At 44.8% G+C, this 22279-nt stretch overlaps 1 protein-coding gene across 2 annotated transcripts in view; it reads right to left on the minus strand.

Moving 5' to 3' along the window:
• The window catches only part of GALC (galactosylceramidase), a 150765-nt gene that overhangs the window by 28353 nt on the left and 100133 nt on the right, over positions 1-22279 (minus strand). The gene's annotated exons all lie outside the window — the stretch shown is intronic.

Genomic DNA, 22279 nt, shown 5'->3' on the forward strand with positions numbered 1-22279 from the left:
TCCTTATGGGAAGTGAGCAAATAACTCCTACTTCCTATTACTGCTCAAAAGACACATGAGATCGTGTAGAATAAAGCCCATGTAAGCTCCAGTGTCCAGATGCTATGGCTGCATCTATGACTCTTATAAACTACTACAGTTATAAAGTTGGGGCTCTGTAATAAAAGACAGGTTCTCAAGAGAAAAACAGACAAGTGTTTTAACATGTATATTACATAGGTAACACGTGAGAATACTCAGAGATGAGTCACTCAGAAAAGTGGCTTAGAATTCAGGCTTATGGAGCAGCTCCAACAAAGAACAATACATTTGTAAAGAAATGATCAGACAGAGAAAAATAATTTTAGGTTTCCAAGGGTGGTAAACTGTATTAAGGTAAATAGATTAGAAACTAATGGTAGTTAAAAGCTACTTAGTACAGTTTGTTATATAGATTCTTCTGGTGCCATCTCCAGGCTGATAAGGAGCTAAAGTTGTCTCCTATGGTTAACTTTGGTCCTTCTTGGCAGAGAGAGAGGGAGAGAGGGACAATCTTGAAAAGTTGTGTCCTGCTTTCAGGCAAATAGAGGGAAGGTGGGAAGCTTTCCTTGTATCTGCTTCTTCTCAATTGCCTTTGGCTCAAAACAATCTTTAAGCCAAAGTGACATATTTTGGAGTGGCATATTTTGGTTTCCCTCAAGGACAAAGGCTCTCTGCAGACTACCCAACTGTATGTCTTCTGCTGCTAAGAGTAGCCTCAAGTTAAGCTGAGGTTACAACCAGGCCTGTGGCAGGACGAATCCTGAGTGTATGTGTCCGATGCTGACACACCCAAAGGTAAATCGACACTGAAATTCCCCAGGATTTTCAGAATATCTTCCTCCATTCGTGTAGAGTTGAGGTGTTATTCTTTGAGTCCACTCATTTTAATAATCAAATGTTAATTGAGCACCTTCCTTGGATCATGGGACAGTTAGATTTTATAGGTGCCACAGGGACCCACTGAAGAGTTAATATGTACACATATATACCCAGCACAGTAGGCATTCAATTATTTTTGTTCCCACATAATAAAAGGTTTGAATACAATAGGCCGCTAAAACAGAAATAGAAAAGAAAAAAAAAAAAAGAGGCAAACCACCAGACTAATGGAGTTACTGAACTTAAGCATTTCATTTTGTTCTATATAAGCAATTCAGAGCAAGGAATGTGTTTTAGTTCTTGTCATTTTTTTTTCTCTCTGTAACACCAGGAGAGAAAGTTTCAAATGACTAATGACTAAAATGGCCCCAGATTTCTCATTCAGAAAGGACCATTTTCTATGTTTGAAATGTAATGAGAAAAATATCCATCAATGCTAAGCGCTTGAGTGTGGCTATTCCCAACTAATAAATCACAAACTTTGGTCAATCTGTTGATCCCAAAGCCTGACCTGAGAGATTGCCATTCTCCTCCCTTTTTCGGCTCTGTCCCCACTTTCCCATGGAGTCTTACGCCTCACAGGCAATTGCCAGTGTCGGCGAGGTATGGGTGTGAGTGGTCTCCATGCCCCTTGCTCTCGACTCTCCCTCCATATGTGACTCACGCTGCTGTTACTACATCAAATTACTCTCAAATTATAAACCCCATCCCGATTTAACTGTCTTTTATTATCGCTCACAGAACTGTCCTCTCAACCCCACCCAGTAATGTCAAGACTCAATGACATGGAAAGATAATTCACTGTTAGAGAAAGTGGGAGAAGTTATTTGACCAGAATTCCAAGCGCTCTGGGCATTAGCATTAAAGTTAAGGTAGCCTGATCAAAGGCTGAGGAAGAGTACATCTGGGTGGGATAGAGTACGGGGAGGAAGGCTAGCCCTCCTTGGGCATCAGTAACCCCGGGGTAAACAGCCTGTTGTCTCCACTCAGCCTATGAACCGTCCTTCGTCCTACGGACTCCAGCTCAGGAAATAAAATCAAGAGACTGGAACTGAGAGACAACAAGAGGCAAAGTTGATTTGAGCTTCGATTTTCCATGTAACACGGCTTGAAAATAACAAGCTATATGACTCCTTGAGGGGATAATAAAGAACATGATGCATTTCTCAGAAGGCTTAGGAAAAGGCTCCCCCAGCACCGTATGTGGTTTTATTTTCTAGAAATTGGATGAAAACACTCCTCCCCTCCACACTGCCATTTTTCTATGACTTGGGCAACACCCTATAAATACCTACTAAGAATAGCTACAGGATAAGGCTGTGGTCTAGCCTGAAAGTCAGGCTGAGTCAGGAGGTATTTATCACCTACTGTATACATTGTCAGGTGCCAGGTAAGGTTGAATTTACAGAATATTCTTCTCCCTAGAGAAGTTAAGTCAGGATGGAGAAGCAGCATCGTACAGAAAATCCGAGACCAGAAGAGATGAGCACAGGACCCAGTACAAGGTGTATGTACAGAAATAAAGGTGGTCAGGACAAAAGGAAGGCCACAGAAAAGGCAACGTGAGACAGGAAATTCTGGGCAAGTTTAGAAGAATGCATAGTTCTGCTGGTAGGGTTCCAAGCACGACATGGGGGCCTCCAAACTCCACACTGTAGACTTTCGACCCACCCATCATCGTGCAGAGCTAGATGCAGACTTCCAGATTCCAAACATTTGCTAGCTGTCTTTCTAAAAGCCTGTCCAGGACCACAAAATTCCTACCTACTCAAAATCTCAGGGTAAGGAGAAATGGGCATACTCTGACTACTGGAGAATGTGGACACTGGCACAAATTATCCAGGGATTGGGAGGGGGGCGGGGAGGGGGGGAGGGAATAATTTGGCAAGATGTTCTCAAAGCCTCACAAATATGCCTTGTTTGGCTCGATAATTCTACTTGGAAGAAGTTTTGCTAAGGGAAAAATAAGACCGTGCATAAAGATTTTAGCTCAGTCCGTTTTTGAATACATCATGAAAAGTTGGAAGCGACCTTAACTATCAAGAACGGGAAAATCAGTGAAGGAAATTAGGCTACATTGGTATGATGAGGTACTGTTTAGCTATTAAAACTGAACCAGATGGGGCGCCTGGGTGGCTCGGTCGGTTAAGCATCTGACTTCGGCTCAGGTCATGCTCTCGCGGTCTGTGGGTTCGAGCCCCGCACTGGGCTCTGTGCTGACACCTCGGAGCCTGGAGCCTGCTTCGGATTCTGTGTCTCCCTCTCTCTCTGCCCCTCCCTCGCTCATGCTCTGTCTCTCTCTGCCTCTCAAAAATGAATAACGGTTTAAAAATGTCTAAAAAAATAAAAAATAAAAAAATAAATAAAGTGCACAGCAACTGGAGCCCAGCAGCCCTGGACGGGCTTCAAGTGACCCTTGTGAGTCAGGTAAGGATCAGAATGGGCACACGCAGTGGGGCTCCTGTCGTGCGTGAAGGCAGCAAGGTAAGGCTTGTGTTCGATGGCCTTTGAGAGCTCCAACGCCACCACTTACTTTCTGGGTGAACAAATGAGATGATAGCGGGGAGGCCCCCTGGAACCCAGCTGGAGCCTTCTCGATGGATGAAGCCCGTGCCACTCTTACCGCACAACTTAATAACCGTTTTTAGGCAAATGACAGAAAATTCATCGAAACCACATTACCCACTGAATAGGGGAAAAAAGAAATAAAGCAGAGTTTATTAACTGGTAGAGAAAATGATTATAGGGTAAATAAAATGACTCAAGGAAATGGAGAGGAGGATGTATTAAGGAAGAAAGAAAGAAAGATACTCAGCCGAAGAGGGTCTGGGGAATGGGGCGGGGGAGGGGCAGGCTGTTACAGCAAAGCAGGGATTCATTCATGGTTTTCTTAATACAGCGGCGGGCTACCTGGGAAGTAAAATGGGGCTCCCTCGTGCACACATTGTCCTGAAACGCAGAAATCAGAGTCCCGGAGTGGCCCAGAAGCGGCACACGCAGGGACAGACGCCTTCATGGGGAAGAATCCCCCTGACAGCTGGAAAAGGGCACGAAGCGGACTGCTCAGGGAAACCCAATAGCTTCTTCGAGCAATTTCTCACGTACCTCCTGCTGTGGAACTAGGGAAAGTAACCCACAACCCAGTAGAGAAATAAACCCCACAGAGCCCAACTGTCCGTCCATGGCTCTGAGAGCTGAGCGGCGGCCTCTTGTATCTCCACTCGGACATCTCTACTCCGGTTCTGGAAGAGAGTCTCTGGAGATAGAGTCAATTGGAGACACTGGCTCCACTCTGCCAAGTGTTTACTGCTTCGGACACATGGGTGTGCCAACTTGGGACTCCACGTGACATATCCCCAAGCTCAGCCCTTTCTCTAAGACTTGGTGGGTGAAAGTCATAACCGTGCCTGAGTTGCGTTGCCTGCTGCATCTACCTCCTTCACTTGGGAGACAACTTACCTTCTGTACTTTTACTGCTGCGTCACGTATGAAAAGTTCCCTGATGCCCTCACAACCAGGTTCAGTCACAGAGTTGAACCTTCAGGGGGACGCTCCCTGTTTAAACTGCCTGTGTTCACCTTACTACCCCACAGACGAAACTGCAAGGGGCATCCCCCTCTGGAGGCTTCTGCGCCAGCCCTTCCTTACGCTGGTAGGACTCCAGGGGGACCTGCCATAGCCTCCCTCCATGACTGGGCTGACGGCTCTTTGGAGACATGGCTAGAGTCTTACCCTGCTTTCATTTCCGGCCACCAAGCCCAGGGGATGGCGCTTTGATGATGCTCAAAAATGCTTGCCGAGGGGGTGAGAACTTGAGCATGCAAATGGCTTCCTCTCAAAGCCATCCCTGCCTCCTTTTTGTTCATGTTTTGGGAAGAAGAACACAGATTCGGGGAATGAATGGATTCTTCCACTAGAGGTCTTTCCTGAGTTGCCAGGTAGATTTCATCTCAACCTCCTTGCTATCTATTCATCCATTCAGTATATGGATGAAGTGCTCATTAGGGGCAATGCCTGTCCTTGGCACGGTGGATCCCAAATGCCCTGTCTTTCAGGAGTCTATACCTCTAAATTTATGGATCATAGGACTCATGCAAGCTTAAATATTAGCTCCCATTTATTTAACACACGCTAAAAACTCCCTACAGGTCAAGCCCCCTTGGCTGCCCCCGGGGGGTTCTCCAGCCATCACGATGATTCTGGCCTCCTGGTTTCCAGTGGTTATTATTTTGGGGTTCCTTTATAAATGGAGTTTCTACATAAATTTTTTTCCCCAATCCTTGTAGCATTATCATTTTCTTTTCCAAATGAGAAAATGAAGGCATGTAGGCATTACAAAACTCACCACCCAGCACCTGGCCAGTGGACATCTGGGCTGAGGTCAGAACCTGCGTCTTCCCAAAACACCAGAATGCCACTCCAACTCTACAGACCCTCCTCTCCTAACCCTCAGCTGTCTTAACTCCTTTTGTGTGCATGTGTGTGGTTCCTTTTAAACATTAAAAAAAAAAAGCAAAACAAAACAAAAAACAGGAAAAACAGGATCATAGCTTCATAAAACAAAATAGTTGGTGGTAAAAGCCATGCCCATGACCTAGGTAATAACAGCTCTGCATCCTGAACTTGGAGAAATCACTTTGAGCAAGAGAAGGGGCAGGTCTCTTTATAAACTAGTTTACGAACTCAGCACTTGGAGCTACGTTGTCAGGAGGAGAGAGAAAGATCACGAATTGCTTCAGAAGGAAATAGATCGGTGCTGAGTCCCTGGGAAAAGGATCTGATTTGCTGCAACCTGAGGAAAAGAGATGTCCCGATAAGGAGTCGTTCCCAGATATTGAGAGACCTTCTTCGGCAAAACCCGCATAGCTAAGGAGCAGGCATAGGTCTTTGAGCAAGCTGCTGTCAAGCCCATATATAAGGGGAAAGGTGGCATTTTATCACCTCCTGCCATGACCACAGCCCTACTGGCTTAAGAATACATGTTCCTCCACTGCTTTATATTTTTTTCATTAAAAAATTTTCTTAAGTTTATTTATTCTGAGAGAGAGAGCGGGGGAGAGGCAGAGAGAGAGAGAGGGAGAGAGAGAATCCCAAGCAGGCTCCAAGCTGTCAGCACAGAGTTGATGCGGGGCTCAAGGGGCTCAAACTCATGAACCGTGACTGAGCCGAAACGACGAGTTGGACGCTTGACAGACTGAGCCACCCAGGCGCCCCTCTGCTGCTTTGTAGTAATTAAAAGAGCACGTGGTGTGACCGGCAACCTGCCACTAAAGCAAGACCCCAACTGAACAGCACGTTCAGCCATATGCATAAATACGGCCCTGCCTGTAAGTCCTATTGCATTTGGGTTTTCCCAGAAGCAGATGCTAAAAGGAGATTAGATGCGCAAGATACTTATTGGGGAAAGTGCCAGGGAGGGAAAACGGAAGGGGAGCAGGCAGAACTGGAAGAGCCATCAGACCACAAGGCAGGTCTGTCCTGCCTGAAGGAGACAGAAAAGAAGGAAGGTTTGAGTGCACAGTCCTCATCTGTCATGGGGTCTGACAAAAGTTGCAACAGGCTGCCCGGGCGTCCTTAAGCCAATGTCGCCAGTCAGAGGAGTCTTAACATCTTGCAGAAATGGGACCGCATCCATGTGGCCTCTGTGCTCAGCCATTGGCTGGAACAGCCCAGACAGAGCCTATGGAAATGACCACTGAAGACGCCCATGGAGCCCGTGGGCCACGGTGAGCCAGACTTTATCCAGGACATCATTTAGTAACTGCCCCCTCAGGCCTTTACTGTAACAGAGGGCCATGACGATGCTTTTGGTCTCTCGGTAGCAACACCAACTCAGACCCCACGTCCAAGTGTCCTCAAAATGTCCCCTTTCTCCAGTATACAGTTCGTTCTCAGGGAAGAAACCTTTTTTCACAGGAAAGAGTAAAGAGCGTCCGGCTGAATAGACTTGTCAGTCAGTTACGGGGGAAAAAAAAGAATCTGTCTCTCATTTTCTTTTTATAAGGCTGCCAACCCTCTCAGATTAGGACTCCGCCCTTATCTTCCTTTAACTGTAATTACCCCATTAAAGCCTTATCTTCAAATGCAGTCACATTGGGGGTTAGGGCTTCAACATATGAGGTTGGAGGGAATACGATTCAGTCTGCAGTGGTCCGCCTAGTGCCAGGGGGCCATCTGCCCCCCCACAACCCAGTCAGAACGATATCCTGTTTGCTACCTGGTGGTAAGAGAGCCAGTCCCAGAACCCCATCTTACTACCTGTTAGCTGGGACATTTCTACACTTGCGTTGACTCAGGTTTTCCAGCAAGTGGATGCCAATACAGGATTAGATATGCAAGAGACTTATTGGGGGAAATGCCTGTGAGGAAAACAGGATAGTCCAGAGGAGGTAAGAAAAGCCATCAGACTGCAATGCCGGTCTGGGCCCTGTGAAGGAGAGAGAGAAGAAGGGGGTTTGATACGAAAATCTCAGACAGCAAGACCGTTCTAGAAAGTTTCAACCAGGCTGAAAGGGAGTCCTCAAATGATGAGCCAAAATAGGTTTCTGTGGAACATTCTCTGGAGCAGCCCTTGGAAAACAAAGTTTTGTATGAAGTGGGGAAGGATTCGGGGCTAAAGTCATCAGTCAATGACCTTCTCTGCAGCAGGGACTCTGAGTAGCACATTTGCATGGGCACCTATGCCCATCTATCGGCTCCAGAGATTTGTTAGAAAACATACAAGGTATTCAGGCTCTAGCAGGAAACCAGGAGACAATCGGAACTGGAAAAGAAGCAAAAATGTACTTGACAGTGTTAACGGAACTGCTGAAAATATCTATCCCCTGGGGCAGACAGAACTCTATTACCCCCATGGTCCTTGCCCTGCAGATATGATGAGACCATTCCTGTGACTCGTGACATTAAATGGCAAAGAGAATACTTGCAGATGTAATTAAGGTTAACCATCAGTTTCTTTTTGGTTAGTCAAAAAAGTAGATTATCTGGGTGAGCCTAACTTGAGCGTTAACTGGTAGGCCAGAGAATATTCTCTAGCCGGTAGCAGAGTAGAGTCATTTATTTTTTTTAACATCTCTTTATTTTTGAGAGAGAGAGAGAGAGAGAGAGAGAGAGAGAGAAAGCGTGAGCCGGGGAGGGGCAGAGAAAGAGGGAGACAGAGGATCCAAAGCGGGCTCTGAGCTGACAGCCAGAGCCAGATGTGGGGCTCAAACCCATGAACCACGAGATCATGACCCGAGCAGAAATCAGACACTCAACGGACCGAGCCACCCAGTTGCCCCCAGAGGGAGAGTCGTTTATTTAAGGAGGGACGGGGATTTAACTTGAGGGGGTCTCACTGCCAGCCGAGATGAGGTGGGAGGGGGGTATGTGAGATGGTCCCTGACTGTGAACTCCAAGTGGCCCTAGTGACAGAGAGCAACCCGCTAACAGCCAGGCAAGGGGGCCCTCCGTGCTGCATCACAAGGAACTGAATCCTACCAGTGGCCTGAATGTGCTTGGAAGCCTATGCTTCCTCAGAGCCTCGGAGGAGGTTGCTGCCACCCGAGACAGCTTGGGAAGGGGACCCGGAGCGGAGAGCCGGGAGAGCCCTGCGGGGCTTCTGACCTAAGACGCAGTGGGATGAGATTGTTTTACGCCACTATGTCTTCGGTGCGGCTGCAAACCCCATCAAGGGAGGGACGCCTGCTCACACCACCCTCCAGCTCGGCAGAGACCCACGTGGCTCTCCTGCTCACCAGTTCCACCAGCTCACCTTGTAAACCCAGCCCCTCACCTAGGATCTGCTCGTTGGTAGGCACTCGATAAATATTGGCTGAATTAATAAATGAACGCTGAGACAATTAAACTGGATGTGTGAAAGTCGATATAAATTTCAGTGTATGTTCAAGCGGCTAGCCCAGGACCCCGTGCATTCAAAAGGCTCAATCCATGTGAGTCTCGGGTTCTCGCCCTTCTCTTTCATACGCGAAAGCAGCCCCCCTCCTTGCTAGCTGTTGCAATTTCACGAGCTTGTCATGCTAAACACCAAAATGCCACCTGCTGAAGTTTCATAAACCCCAGGGAAAAGAATGGAGTCAAAAGCAGTTTCCTTGATAAATTACCCTGGGTGTTTCTTTCACAAGCTGTTTGCACATGACACAACCGTGCATAGAACAGACTCGAATTCTCCGCTACCATTCTCAGATACAATGACTTATTTTCTAGAGAAAATTGAAGAAGGAAAATGTGTCTTCCTTTTCTGCAATTCCTCATGGAGAACACACACTCTCCTTTTTGGTTATTGTTTCTTATTTTTAATGGGAAAGATTTTGAACACTGTGATCAAAAATCTGTAACTCACATGGTCTAGTCTGAGTAGTGGGGCCACAAGACTGTGTGCAGCCCCTTGAAACCAATTCCAGAATCACTCCCGTTCTTTATGTGAATTCTCAGAACTTGCAGATCATGGAAACTTCTTTAAAATTCCCCCTTTTCCTTTCCCTTCCACGTCCTTCTCCAATTGGAGCTGCTCTCACACCGGCACAGGTGAGACTGGAGACACCTGCATTTTCCTCGTTTTAAAGGCCACAAGGAGGTCTGAACAATCAGTGGTTTATCCTCCCACTGACCAGCTGTTAGACTTCAGCAAAGCTAAGTTACTTCCCAAGCCTCAGTTTCCTCATCTACAAAATGGGCATGGCCGTGCCTAGCTCACAAACTGTTGTAATGAGTGGTTGTATTAATAAGATATGTGTGCAAAGCACTTGTTACCTTATACTCTCTAACCAGGGGCTGATGTCTTTGCAAACTGTATTCATGGTGTAATTAGAAACAATCACGTGTCATCTAGTAACAAGCGATCATCAGTTAAGAATTTACTACGTTCTAAGCACTGTTCTCAGTGCTTCCCCCATGTTTTCATGTCGCCCTTGCAACCATTATGAGAGAGGCAGTTTTCTAATCTACATTTTACAGATGAGGAAACTCACCCAAGCTTACTCCACGGGGGTGCGGCAGGGTTGGGATTTGAACCAGGCTGTCTGGCTCTGGAATTGGGACACTTGACTGCTAGTCTGGACTGCTCCCCTTTGAAATACCACTGCGGTTTTATAGCCCAGAGAAACTCGCAGAGATGCTAACAACTACCCAGGAAGGCAAAAAATGTTCTAACAGTAATAAGATTTTCTTTTTAAATTTTTACAGTCTTTTTTCTTATTTCTAGGGAGGTTAACTTCTCCTTGGACAAGTGGCAACACTTCCATACATTTTCAATAAATATTTATTTTATATAAACAGAAAAAAAGAAATACAAATGATTTTATATATAATAACATAATACAACCATGTAAATTCCAAACACTAAGAAAGACTTGGGGGGGGGGGGAGACTGAAAGAAAATACCCCAAAATATGGATAATGATCATCTTTTAAAAGTGATTCCCACCCTATGTTGTATCTTTCTATATTTGCCAAATTGTCTATGTTTTCTAATGCATCACCTTCATGAAGGAAAAAATACTATTTCATAAAACGAACATTACACATTTTATTAGTTTATTGCACAAAAACCAGAATTTCTCTTATTATCTGAACTATCCACTGGAGGCCAATTGTGCTTGTATAAATACTCCAAAGTTCCTTTAAACACATAAAAAAAATTAACATCTTCTATTTAAGTTCAACAACCTCTTCTCTCCCACTTTTCACATGTGCTAGTTTAAGCGTGACATTTAGAAACTGCCTGAAACCATTTCTGTGCATGGAATCCTGCCACAAAATAAAAGTTTATTTTCTCTCTGGTTTTGTGCCATTGGACTGCTTTGCCCTCTCTCATCCAGGTGTTCTACAAAATTCTTGCATATGTTTACTCACCATTACCATTGTGCTAAATACGATACAAGCATCAAACAGAAAATAGAGACAAACTTCATTAAATGGCATTCTGCATCAGACCTTAAAGCCGGCCAACTCCCCACACATACAAAGCTTAAAACAATCATTTTCTAAAACGTGCCAAGCATGATGCTGGGTACTTTCTCAGACAGTTAATATTCTGAGAAGTCTCTTTAGTCAGGGTTCTCCAGAGAACGAACTAGAGCTATATCTAAATCTATAGATGTATGTATATTTGGGGGGTGGGGTTGAGATCTATTTTAAAGAATTGGCTTATGTAATCATGGAGGTGCATGTCCAAAATCTACAAGGTAGGCTAGCAGGCTAGAGACTTAGGGAAGAGTTGCTGGCAGAATTCTTTCTTGCTTGGAGACCAATCTTTGTTCTATTAAGGTCTGCAACTGATTGGATGAGACCCACCACATCACGAAGGGTAATCTGCTTTACTCAAAGTCTAACAATTTAAATGTTAATTCCATCAAACAAAAATACCTTCATAGAAGCATCTATAATAATGTTTGACCAACTATCTAGGTACCATGGCCCAGTCAGGTTGACTCATAAAATCAACCATCATGAACCTGTGATACTGGCCAAGATGAAGAAATGAGCTTCAAAACATCTACAACTTTCAGGGTGCCTGGACGACCCAGTCAGTTAAGCATCCAACTTCAGCTCAGGTCATGATTTCATGGCTTGTGAGTTCAAGCCCCACGTCGGGCTCTGTACTGACAGCTCAGAGCTTGAAGCCTGCTTCAGATTGTGTGTGTGTGTGTGTGTGTGTGTGTGTGTGTCTGCCCCTCCTACTCACTCTCTCTCTCTCTCTCTCTCCCTCACAAAATGAACATTTTTAAAAACTACAATTTTCCTTACTAAACACTACAGGGTTGTCATTTGTCAATATTTCCAAAAGCCCTGTGTAATCTGTTTTTATTTCTAGGAATAAAAATTATTGAATATAATTTAAATATATGAAAAGGAAGCTGTCAACACTGAAATACAGAAAAATCTCATTAATTAGATTAATTCTGACCAAGACTGGCCAGAGAAAAAGTCCTGAATTACTGGATATTCAAAGATACGCAAGCTTATTAAGTACAACTATATATTCTAGCCAAAACAGGATCACTACACATTGGCAAGTCAATTTCCTTCTGGATTTGTTTTAATAATCAGATTTAAATTACCAGTAAGCAGCACATTGATTATTGATATGGAAATAGGTGTCAAATGAACTTTCAAAAATGTTTTCTCAGGGGAAATCAAGCATGTGTTATGCAGCCTAGTTTTTCATAGCAATGAATGTAACCTTTCAAGCACATGTCTGACTTGGAATACATTCTACATCGGTGAGGTCCAAATTATTAAGATTCTTCTAAGTCTAACAATTTCACTGAGCATTTGGCACAAAATTTGCCATTAGTGCAATTCCAGAGAAAAGGCCAGAAAATATCCGTTGTCTTCTAGGTGAAGAATGCTCCTTTTAGCGTGGTCACTAGAATTCTTGAGGGGAGGAATATCTCAGGAGGACATATAAGCAAATGTCTAGCTCAGGGCCTGAATGAATGCCTGCCGGGTAAGAGGTTGAGCGCTCTTGGAGGAGGCCACACCAAAGAACAATCTGCAGGTGGATTCAACTGCAAAACCGTTTCATGATAGACAAGAGACAGAAACAACAAATGAGGGCAGTTTATCAAAGGGGGAGTAAAGGGTGATTCTAACAATAAAACTAAATTGATGGAGTCTCCTTTCAAAGAAGTTTTCTTCGCAAAATTCCAAAGTTCTTCTACAAACATGACTTTGCCCGTGTGTAGCTTCAGCCCCCCTCTTTTTATTACCAGAGAGACAGTCTAAAAAAGTTCTTTGAGATCTTTTAGTGTGTTCTACACACAGGACATGCCCAGCCTTTAACTTCTTGGCATCACTGTGTTTAATGCTCTTCCTGGATAATCTGTACATTCAAGACTCTGCTTTGTTTGTTTGTTTAAGGCTTCAAATAAGTAACATATAACGGAATTACTAGAGTTAGCCAAACTCTTCTCAATTTCAACTTACCCCATTCCCCATCCTTTTTGCCTTCAAATGCATTGACTAATGATTGACTTTGCCTCTTCTGTATAACATGTGTTGGTAAAAAGACTGGGATTCCATCTCCTATTTAAAAAAAAAAAACCTGTCGGGCAAACAGGGGGTGTGGTTTAAAGACCTCTGTAAGGATTCTGCTTCTGGATGGACCTCAGAACTGAACAGCTTTGAATACATTGCCCAGGTATTTATATTTGTTTAGAACAGCCCCAAAAGTCAGGAGCAGGTATCTTCTGGGCATTGCCCTGAGGTAATAGGTGGGAAGCCAGGAAAAACCTGGGTTCAAACCCTTGCTTTGGCACTGAGCAGGTTAGGTTACGTAGGCCAACCAGACCCTCAGTTTTATCATGAGTCAAATGGCACCATAGGCTCCACGTGCCTTGCAGGCCTATCTAGAGATAATGTAAGTGTGAATGGCTAAGCACCGTGCCAGTCACATGGTGGGCACTTCAGAAACGTTGGGTTTCTTAAGATTAGAAAAGGAAAAATAGGGGGTGCCTGGGTGGCTCAGTTGGTTAAGCGTCCAATTTCGGCTCAGGTCACGATCTCACGTTTCATGGGTTCAAACCCCACGTTGGGCTCTGGGCTGACAGCTCAGAGCCTGGAGCCTGCTTCAGATTTTGTGTCTCCCTCTCTCTCTCTGCCCCTCCCCTACTCGCACTCTGTGTCTCTCTCTCTTGAAAATAAATAAACATAAAAAAAATTTTTTTTTAAAGAAGAGGGAAAATTGGGGCTGTAGAATTCAGGTCGTTTGAGAGAATGGGTGTAGGAAGAGGAATCAAAAAATAAATAATTTATTTCTCAGATTGATGCAGCTTTTTCATGAGAAGTTTGCCACATTCGCTTCCAGTTTTGCTAAAGAGAAGAAAGACAGATATCCAAGCTGGCTGCCTGTGAATTCAACTCCATTCTCGAAGGCCACGCTGCCTTGAGACACACAGGGGCACGCAGGGGTCTTCCTGTACAAGGTGCAGAGAGAAAGATGCATCTTCCTAGTAGGGGCCAGAGGGGTCTTGAAAGCCCTGCTCATACCCGCTGCTAATGCCAATGGTCATCCCACTTTTCTTCCACAGCGCCCACTCCCCTGCCTACCTTCCTTCGCCCACCAAGCATTTGCTAAAAATCCCGGCAGCTTATGTCCATGCAACATTAAAACGTTTCTACCAAAAGGGAGAGGAACATCAAACACCATCCAAACTTGGGCCTTTACTGATTGTGGGGACATGTCTGCCCACATACTTTTGATATCAGAGCTAAAAGAATCATCTGGCAAAGCAAACCCCCAAGGGAGAAGAACCTCGCTCACTCTAGTGCTGGACCGTGGAGTATACAGAGGTGGATGCTGAAATTCATTTGATGTATTTATGGCACCTACTCTGTGTGATGCCTTCAAAGAATGGGATAACCAAATGCCACAAAGCCTCCTCAGAAACGCACTATGGGCCCAATAAATACATACATAATCTGACATTTCTTTGACATTTATTGGCTTCCCAGAGGCTCATATGAAAGACAGGCCACTTGAATGTTAAACAGTGTCCTACTGACATAGTTGGGGTTATTGTTTAAAGACATTTTTATCTATGCACTATCTCCGCAAGACAAAGTAAATAAAAGGAACGCGTGTTGAGGAACAGCAAACATGGATATTGGTACCAGCTTGAAGTTGATGGAAACAGACACCCATTTCTTCCCTGAGAACTGGGGAAGCAAAGGGGCAGAATGTAGTCCCTCCCCCAGGAGTCTGACCTCCCATCTTGTAAGAAAGAATCCATTACTCTAAAGGTTTAATGGCATCCAGTTCGTTTGGGGTGAATTTAACAAACCGCATTAGCCAGTACATAAAGGCTCTCTTTGATATAGGTGACGATTGTGCTATGAATTACTAACAGAACTTCAGGGCTCAGAACCAAGTCAGGTGTTTCCATTGGAACCACCTGCACCAATAGTGAGCGTAAAATCCCCGGGGAGAAGCGCCAGGCTGAGGTATCGACGTGCTTCCTTTTGACATCTTGCACCAATATGCTACGACCCATTGAGGAAGCCGTATCTCATCTTCAAATGGCTGGCCTTTCTACTGCAGGTCTTAAAAAATGCTATTTGTAATTGTAACCAGATTGTCCCCCCAAACACACCATAGAATGTGGTAATAAAGGTAATGTTCTTCTATAAAACAACGGTTTCATAAAATGATCAGAGCCTGGCCCGGTGTCCTAAACACTTACCTACCCCCTTAAAGTTTTGGATTAGATTAAAGTGCCATGGGGACATAACTGATGTAATGTTTCAAAATCATAAATGCAGGGGGAGGGATTTTAAAGCTGGATAATGGAGAGAATGGAATAATGCAATAAAAGCTGGCTCAAACGCTGAGTCCGTGATACTTGATTTATTGTTTTAATATAATGCTGTAAAGGCCATGCTTGAATATACAGCAGTATTTTATTTATCTGATAGTCATGATCCTAACAATGGGTGTTTCACAACGGCTTTACTGGAGTTGGTGGTGCACGCAAATGGAGCTGGTTTCGGGACGCTCCCCGAGAAAGGTAACGGAACAGCAGGGAGAGGCTGACAGGCCATGTTTCAGGGGTACCTGAGAGCCCCTCTGAAAAGTACAATTCCTCACTTCTCCAGCAGGGCTCTGCAGTTTTATGAACTTCCCCCAGCCTGCAAAGCTCAGCACATTGTCCACAAGATGAAGACCCTGATGAACAGCCCCCAGGACTGGCCCTGAACTTCGAGTTCTGAAGCTAGCAGCAGGGAGCACAAACCAGCAGGGGAAGAGGGCCAGGGCGGGGCGGGGCGGGGGGGGGGGAGGTGGGAAGAAAGCAGCACCCCCACGTTCCTTGTCTTCCTGAAGACCCAGCTCTGCCTTCTCGTAACATGCCAGCAAAGATACCCTGAACTGTGGGTCCAAAGTCCCGCTTCATTCTGGGGAGCTTTGCCAATCTTCAACCGAGAGATGAAAAATTCAGCTTGATGTGTTGGCCTTCTTTATTAAAAAAAAAAAAAAAAAAATCAAAACCCACCACCCATGAGCTATTTCCAACAGTTCACGGTCAGACTGCCATGGCAGGGTCCTTTATTGCTTCCTCAGCAGCATGGTGCAGCGACTAAGAGAAGCTCTGGGTTCAAACCCTGTTTGGTTCCCTCCGAATTTTATGGCCTCCTTCTGATTAGTGGAAACTCTCTAAGCCTTAACTTCTTCACCTTTTCCATGGGAATGAGATTACCCACCTCAGAGAAGTTTCCATAAAATATCTATAACCAGTAACGTTGGAGAGGTTTTCAAGGGTTAGAATCAAAACTCAACACTTCCCTTTATGATGTCATCGGGGGAAGGGGGGGCGGGGGGGGATGTTGTTTCTTTGTACTTGGTAGAAGTCTGTCTGAAGCACGGCCCGTAACACGTGCACCTTAGATCATAAATGTCCTCAAATCACATCTCAAATACAGTCTCAATTCAGAAATTGGAAGGTCTGGTTCTAGACAACAATCACATTTGACTTGTCTTCAGATCTTCTCCTTTTCCCAAGCCAGTGTCCATCCCATGAGGAACTCAGTCCCTCTACATGATCCTCTTGGGCAATCTCCTTTTAAATGACCCCAGACCCTGACCAGTCTGCACCTCCAGCTCACCATTCATATACCTTTGACCTACTTCCCTACCACCTTCTCCCTCACCTCGCCTCTCCTCCCTCCTGCCCACTCTCCCATGTCAGACCCCATCTCAGCATGCCCCCCAAATGACAAGCAGACAACCCACTCTCTAAGTGGTCTCACTGAAGCCCTTTAAGGGGGGGGGGGGGGTACATTGGGAGGGATCTGGCACCAGCTGCCTCCAAAGAAATCCTATTCACAAACCCACGCTCTTTACCCTTTTATATCCTACGGGGGGATTTTCCCACCATCTAATGCCTGCACCCTTAAACATCTGCATATGTTCTGACATCTCACGTTGGAATTTCATATCCAAAGTGCCCTAGTGCTTCTGTTGAAATTTCCAGTTTACTCCGTATCACATGTGTGCAGAGTGGTCAACACATGCCTGGCATACAGTAAGTACTTAATAAATGTGTCTATCCATAGTAATAATGCAAATCATAAATTACAACACTTAGCACAACAACATCAAGTTTGAAACACAGATCAGAGCATGTCTCCACTTGGCTAAAATCCTCCAATGTCTTCCCACCGTGCTTAGACTCAACCCCCCTCCCTGTCATTCACGCACTAGCCCCTGCCCATCTCCCAGACATTAACTCCTACCACATGCTTCCCTATACATTTCCTCCAGCCTCACTGGACTTATTATGCTGCTGTCTCCCCAACACTCAAGCTCTTTCTTATCTCAAGGCCTTTGCCCTCCTGCTGCCACAGCCTCAATACTCCTGCCAGATCTCTCTGTTCTCAGATCCTGGCCAAAGCAGCCTACCTGGCCACCCAACTGGAGTAGGGTTCCCTGTCCCACCAATTCTAGGCACAAATGAGCCCATTCTTATAAAACCTTTTCTTCACAGCAATTTCCACAATCTGAAACCGTCTTCTTAACTTTTCCATTTGCCAATATTATGGACTAAATGTCAGTGTGCCCCTAAAATGTAGATGTTAAAGCCCTAACCCCCAGTGCGATGGTATTTGGAGGTGAGGCCTTTGGAAGGAAATTAGATTTAGATGAGGTCATGAGGGTGGGGCCCTGTGATGGGATAAGTGCCCTTATCAGGAGAGGAAGAGAGATAAGAGTTCTCACTCTGGCCAAAATGAACAAATCAGGAGACTATAGATGCTGGAGAGGATGTGGAGAAACGGGAACCCTCTTGCACTGTTGGTGGGAATGCAAATTGGTGCAGCCACTCTGGAAAGCAGTGTGGAGGTTCCTCAGAAAATTAAAAATAGACCTACCCTATGACCCAGCAGTAGCACTGCTAGGAATTTACCCAAGGGATGCAGGAGTACTGATGCATAGGGGCACTTGTACCCCAATGTTTATAGCAGCACTCTCAACAATAGCCAAATTATGGAAAGAGCATAAATGTCCATCCACTGATGAATGGATAAAGAAATTGTGGTTTATATACACAATGGAGTACTACGTGGCAATGAGAAAGAATGAAATATGGCCCTTTGTAGCAACGTGGATGGAACTGAAGAGTGTGATGCTAAGTGAAATAAGCCATACAGAGAAAAACAGATACCATATGTTTTCACTCTTATGTGGATCCTGAGAAACTTAGAAACCCATGGAGGAGGGGAAGGAAAAAAAAAAAAAAAGAGGTTAGAGTGGGAGAGAACCAAAGCATAAGAGACTCTTAAAAACTGAGAACAAACTGAGGGTTGATGGGGGGGGGGGGGGGGGGGGGGAGGGAGGGGGGAGGGGGAGGAGGGAGGGGAGGGTGGGTGATGGGTATTGAGGAGGGCACATTTTGGGATGAGCACTGGGTGTTGTATGGAAACCAATTTGACAATAAATTTCATATATTGAAAAAAAATAAATAAATAAAAGTTCTGAACCAAAAAAAAAAAAAAAAAGAGTTCTCACTCTCTACCTGTGAGGACACAGTGAACAGATGGTCATCTGCAGGCCTGGAGGAAGGCTCTCACCAGAAACCAGCCGTGCTGGCGCCCAGCTCTCAGACCTCCAGCCTGCAGACTCTGAGAAATAAATGTTATTTAAGCCACCTAGTGTGGTGTTTTGTTATAGCAGCCCAAGCTGACTAAGACAGTTTATTATATCCTCCTTCTCTCAAACAATGAGTGACTCCCTTATGATTTCCATCCAAACAAAAACATCTCCCTCTTCCCAGACGCATGGAATTCTCCCAAGACTATTATGTATGATAAGGGGACAATAATAGCGATTAACACGTACAGAGTATTTACATGGGAGACAAATGACTTTATGGGTATTAGCCCATTTAACAAACCCTAACGTTGGTACTATTATTAGGCTCATTTTCTACTGAGTAAACTAAGGCACAGAAAAGTTCAGTAAGCACTGTCGGGGTTACATAGCTAATAAGAGGTAGTTTCAGAATTGGAACACAGACAGTCTGGCCCAGAACCTGGACTGTTACCCACCGTGCAGTCTGTCATCCTGTACTTCCTATCACCTCTACGCTGGGAGTGGAGGTCCGCCAAAGTGATCACCTCTACACTGGGAGTGGAGGTCCGCCAAAGGGGGGGAGCGGGAGGGGACAAACACCATCACCTCTCCCCACTCCACCCATTCTGTCTTTCCAAGTCCTCGGCACGGCTACAGATTTAAGACTGATTTTTTTACACAAATGCACAGAGTAGTCATAAATTTATAGATTTAAGACTAAGTTTTTACAATTCAAATTCTTTTTAGCTTAATCATCACTTTATGATGTTTCTCCGAAATCTTTCTATCAACATCTGCTTGGCACTAGCTTAACTGCTGGACGATGAAATATGCGAACTGCTTGCTTGTGGTATCACCCACGTGCATGTTGCATACCCATGGGCTGGGGCGACTTCTAGATCAAGTCAATGAGAGCTTCTCTCAGTCTCTTTCCTTTCCTTTCTCTCTCTGTTTTGTTGTTTGTTGTTTGCTGTTTTTCTGTTTGTTTGTTTGTTTGTTTGTTTGTTTCTGAGACAAAGCAGAACAGAACTATAGGAGCAGGCTCCAACACATTTCTTTCTGGGCTCTATGAAGACAGTGACCATTTGGTGTGAGTGTCTTGCAGAGAGGTAGTGGAATTTAGTGGTTTAAAGTGTGGGTTCTACAGCCAGGCATGCTCTCAATGCCCACTTGAGATTTTGAGCAAGTTACATCTCTCAGTGCCTCCTTAGTTCCCCCATCTGAAAAATGAGGATATATATTCATCATAGAATATCCCATTAAATGAGTTAATATATACAAAGTGTTTAGAACAGTGCTGATAGAAAAGTGCTATATAAATGTGATAGGCCTGTCAGTTTGCGGCAAGCAAGTACAAAAAAAGGGATGTGTCAGAAGAATGGGGGAACGCCCCCAAAAAGTAGGAGAGTGGCTCAACCAGCCCATGGATTAGTACAAATTAGATGAAATGTAACCCCAAGACAATGCATTTACAGATAAAAGGTTTGCTGAGTTGGGATGAAACATGATCGCCCAGGGCGGAGAAGAAGAGGAAAATGCTTTCATTTTAACAAGTACATTTTTTCCCTCTTGTTTTTCATTTGCGGTCACAGATTCTAAGTGCCCACAGGTCGCTCCTAAAGAAGCTTCCAACCTGTACAAGAATCGCCCTCTACCAGGTCCCCCAAGGTGTCCACATCCTAATTCCTAGAACCTGTGAGCATTACTTCAAATGGCTAAAGGGACTTTGCAGATGTGAACAAGTTAAGGACTTTGAGAGGGGGAGATGATCTTGGGCTATGCAGGTGGGCCCAACGTAATTGCAAGAATCCTTTGATAGAAGCAAGAGATTGGAGTGATGGGTGAAGGGCCACAAGCCAAGAAGGGCCTCCAGGAACTACAAAAGGCAAGGAAGCTGATTCTCCCTGGATTCTCCAAAAGGAACTGGTCCTCTGCCAGCATCTTGACTTTGGCCCAGTGAGACTGATTGCAGACTCCTGGCTTCCAGAACTTTAAGAGAATAAGTATGTGCTAAGTCCCCAAGTTTGTAGTGATTTGTTACAGCAGCAACAGGAAACCCATAGAGACCAGAACACCACTGATTACTGGTCTCTGACTACTGGAGAACCACTGGTTAGTGGTTCTCCAACTCTGTACCTTTGACACACTGATGCCTCCCAACCCAGTTGTTCAACAGCTAAAAGTGAACAATGAATAAATCTGTTACCGGAAAATAATATTGTTTTGAAAACATAATTCCATTGTCTTAGTCCATTTGGGCAGCTGTAACCAAATACCACAGATTGGGTCACTTAAAAACAACAGAAATTTGTTTCTGATAGATCTGGAGGCACCAAGATGGAGGCACCAGCATGGCCGCCTGCTGCTGAGGGCCCCCTTTCTTGTTCATAACTGGCTCCTTCTTACTGTGTCCTCACATGGTGGAAGGGACACTGTTCTTTCTCTGTGGAGCCTCCCTCACAAGGCACTAAACCCATGATTTCAGCACCTCCCAAAGGCCTCACTGACTAACAACCACCACCTTTGGGGATTAGGATTTCAACACGTGAATTTTGAGGGGACACCTTCAGACCACAGCAGCCATTAGGCTTTTCTCTATGTATTTTCGTTACATTTAACCGTTACAATAATTCCCTTTCTATGAGAGCAAACACGTTTAAAGTGGTTAAGTCATTCGTCCAAAGTCATAAAGCTAATGAAATAGCCAAATGGGAATTCAAACCCCGTTCGGGTCCATAAATAATTACGTTGAACTAAACAAATATATAAAATTTAAGTTTTCCCTCGGTGGTTTTTCTTATGAGATACACTATCACTTCTCCATTGGCACAAAAGAACTTGATTTAAAAAAAAAAAAAAACAATATTAACAGCAAAGCTCAGAATCATCAATGCCTAAGATCAAAGCACTTCTTTAAAAACACTAGGTACTTGGGGGGACGCCTGGCTGGCTCGGTCGGTTAACCATCAGACTCCAGCTCAGCTCACGATCTCACGGTTCGTGACTGCAAGCCCGAGCTCTGCACTGACAGTGCTTGGGATTCTCTCTCTCCCCCTCTCTCTCTTCTCCTCCCCAACTCACACCTTCTCTCTCTCTCAAAATAAATAAATAAACTTAAAAACAATAACAACACTAGGTACTTGGACTTGTAACGTTGCCTTGTTGAATGGAATGTACCATTTAGTTCTATTCAATATTTCTAAGCATTGTAAACTGGACACCAATCCTGAGTGCCCTCTGGGACTGCCATCTTCCCATAAGTGCCTGCTATCGTCAGGTGCCAGGCCGTGATAAGCATTTAATTCTCACAACTACACTAGGATGCCGGTGATGTTTATTCTTCCCATTTTACACACGGGGAAACTAAGTCTGGGAGTTTAAATAACTGGCCTAAAGTCACCCAACATAGGTGCAGCAGAGCCACTGTTGGAACCAATGGCGTGTGATTCCAAAACCTGTCCTCTTTTCTGTAATCCCCCTGAGAGGAAAGCAATTTACACTCTATCCCCTTTTGCCCCCAAAACTGTCATCTAGAAGGACATTCCCACCCTCAGTCCCTCATGAGGGACTGAGAGGTAGCAGAAAAAACCAGGTCTGAGGAGGGACGTGGAGAAGAAGTCAGAGGTGAAAGAGAACTACTTAGTTCCTTGTTTTGTGGGGTTCCACGAAGAACACAGTGACTTCTAGGTATTTTGCTGAGCCCAAGTCTGTTTGCCTGTGAACTCAACCCCCTTTCCTGCGTCTCACCTCCGGGATCATAGGCAACAAACCTACTTCCTCTCTCACCAATGGACCTGATGTGCCTCCCTAACTGTT

The sequence above is a fragment of the Panthera onca genome, chromosome B3 (genome assembly GCF_046562875.1).
Source record: "Panthera onca isolate mPanOnc1 chromosome B3, mPanOnc1 haplotype 2, whole genome shotgun sequence".
Lineage (NCBI taxonomy): Eukaryota > Metazoa > Chordata > Mammalia > Carnivora > Felidae > Panthera > Panthera onca.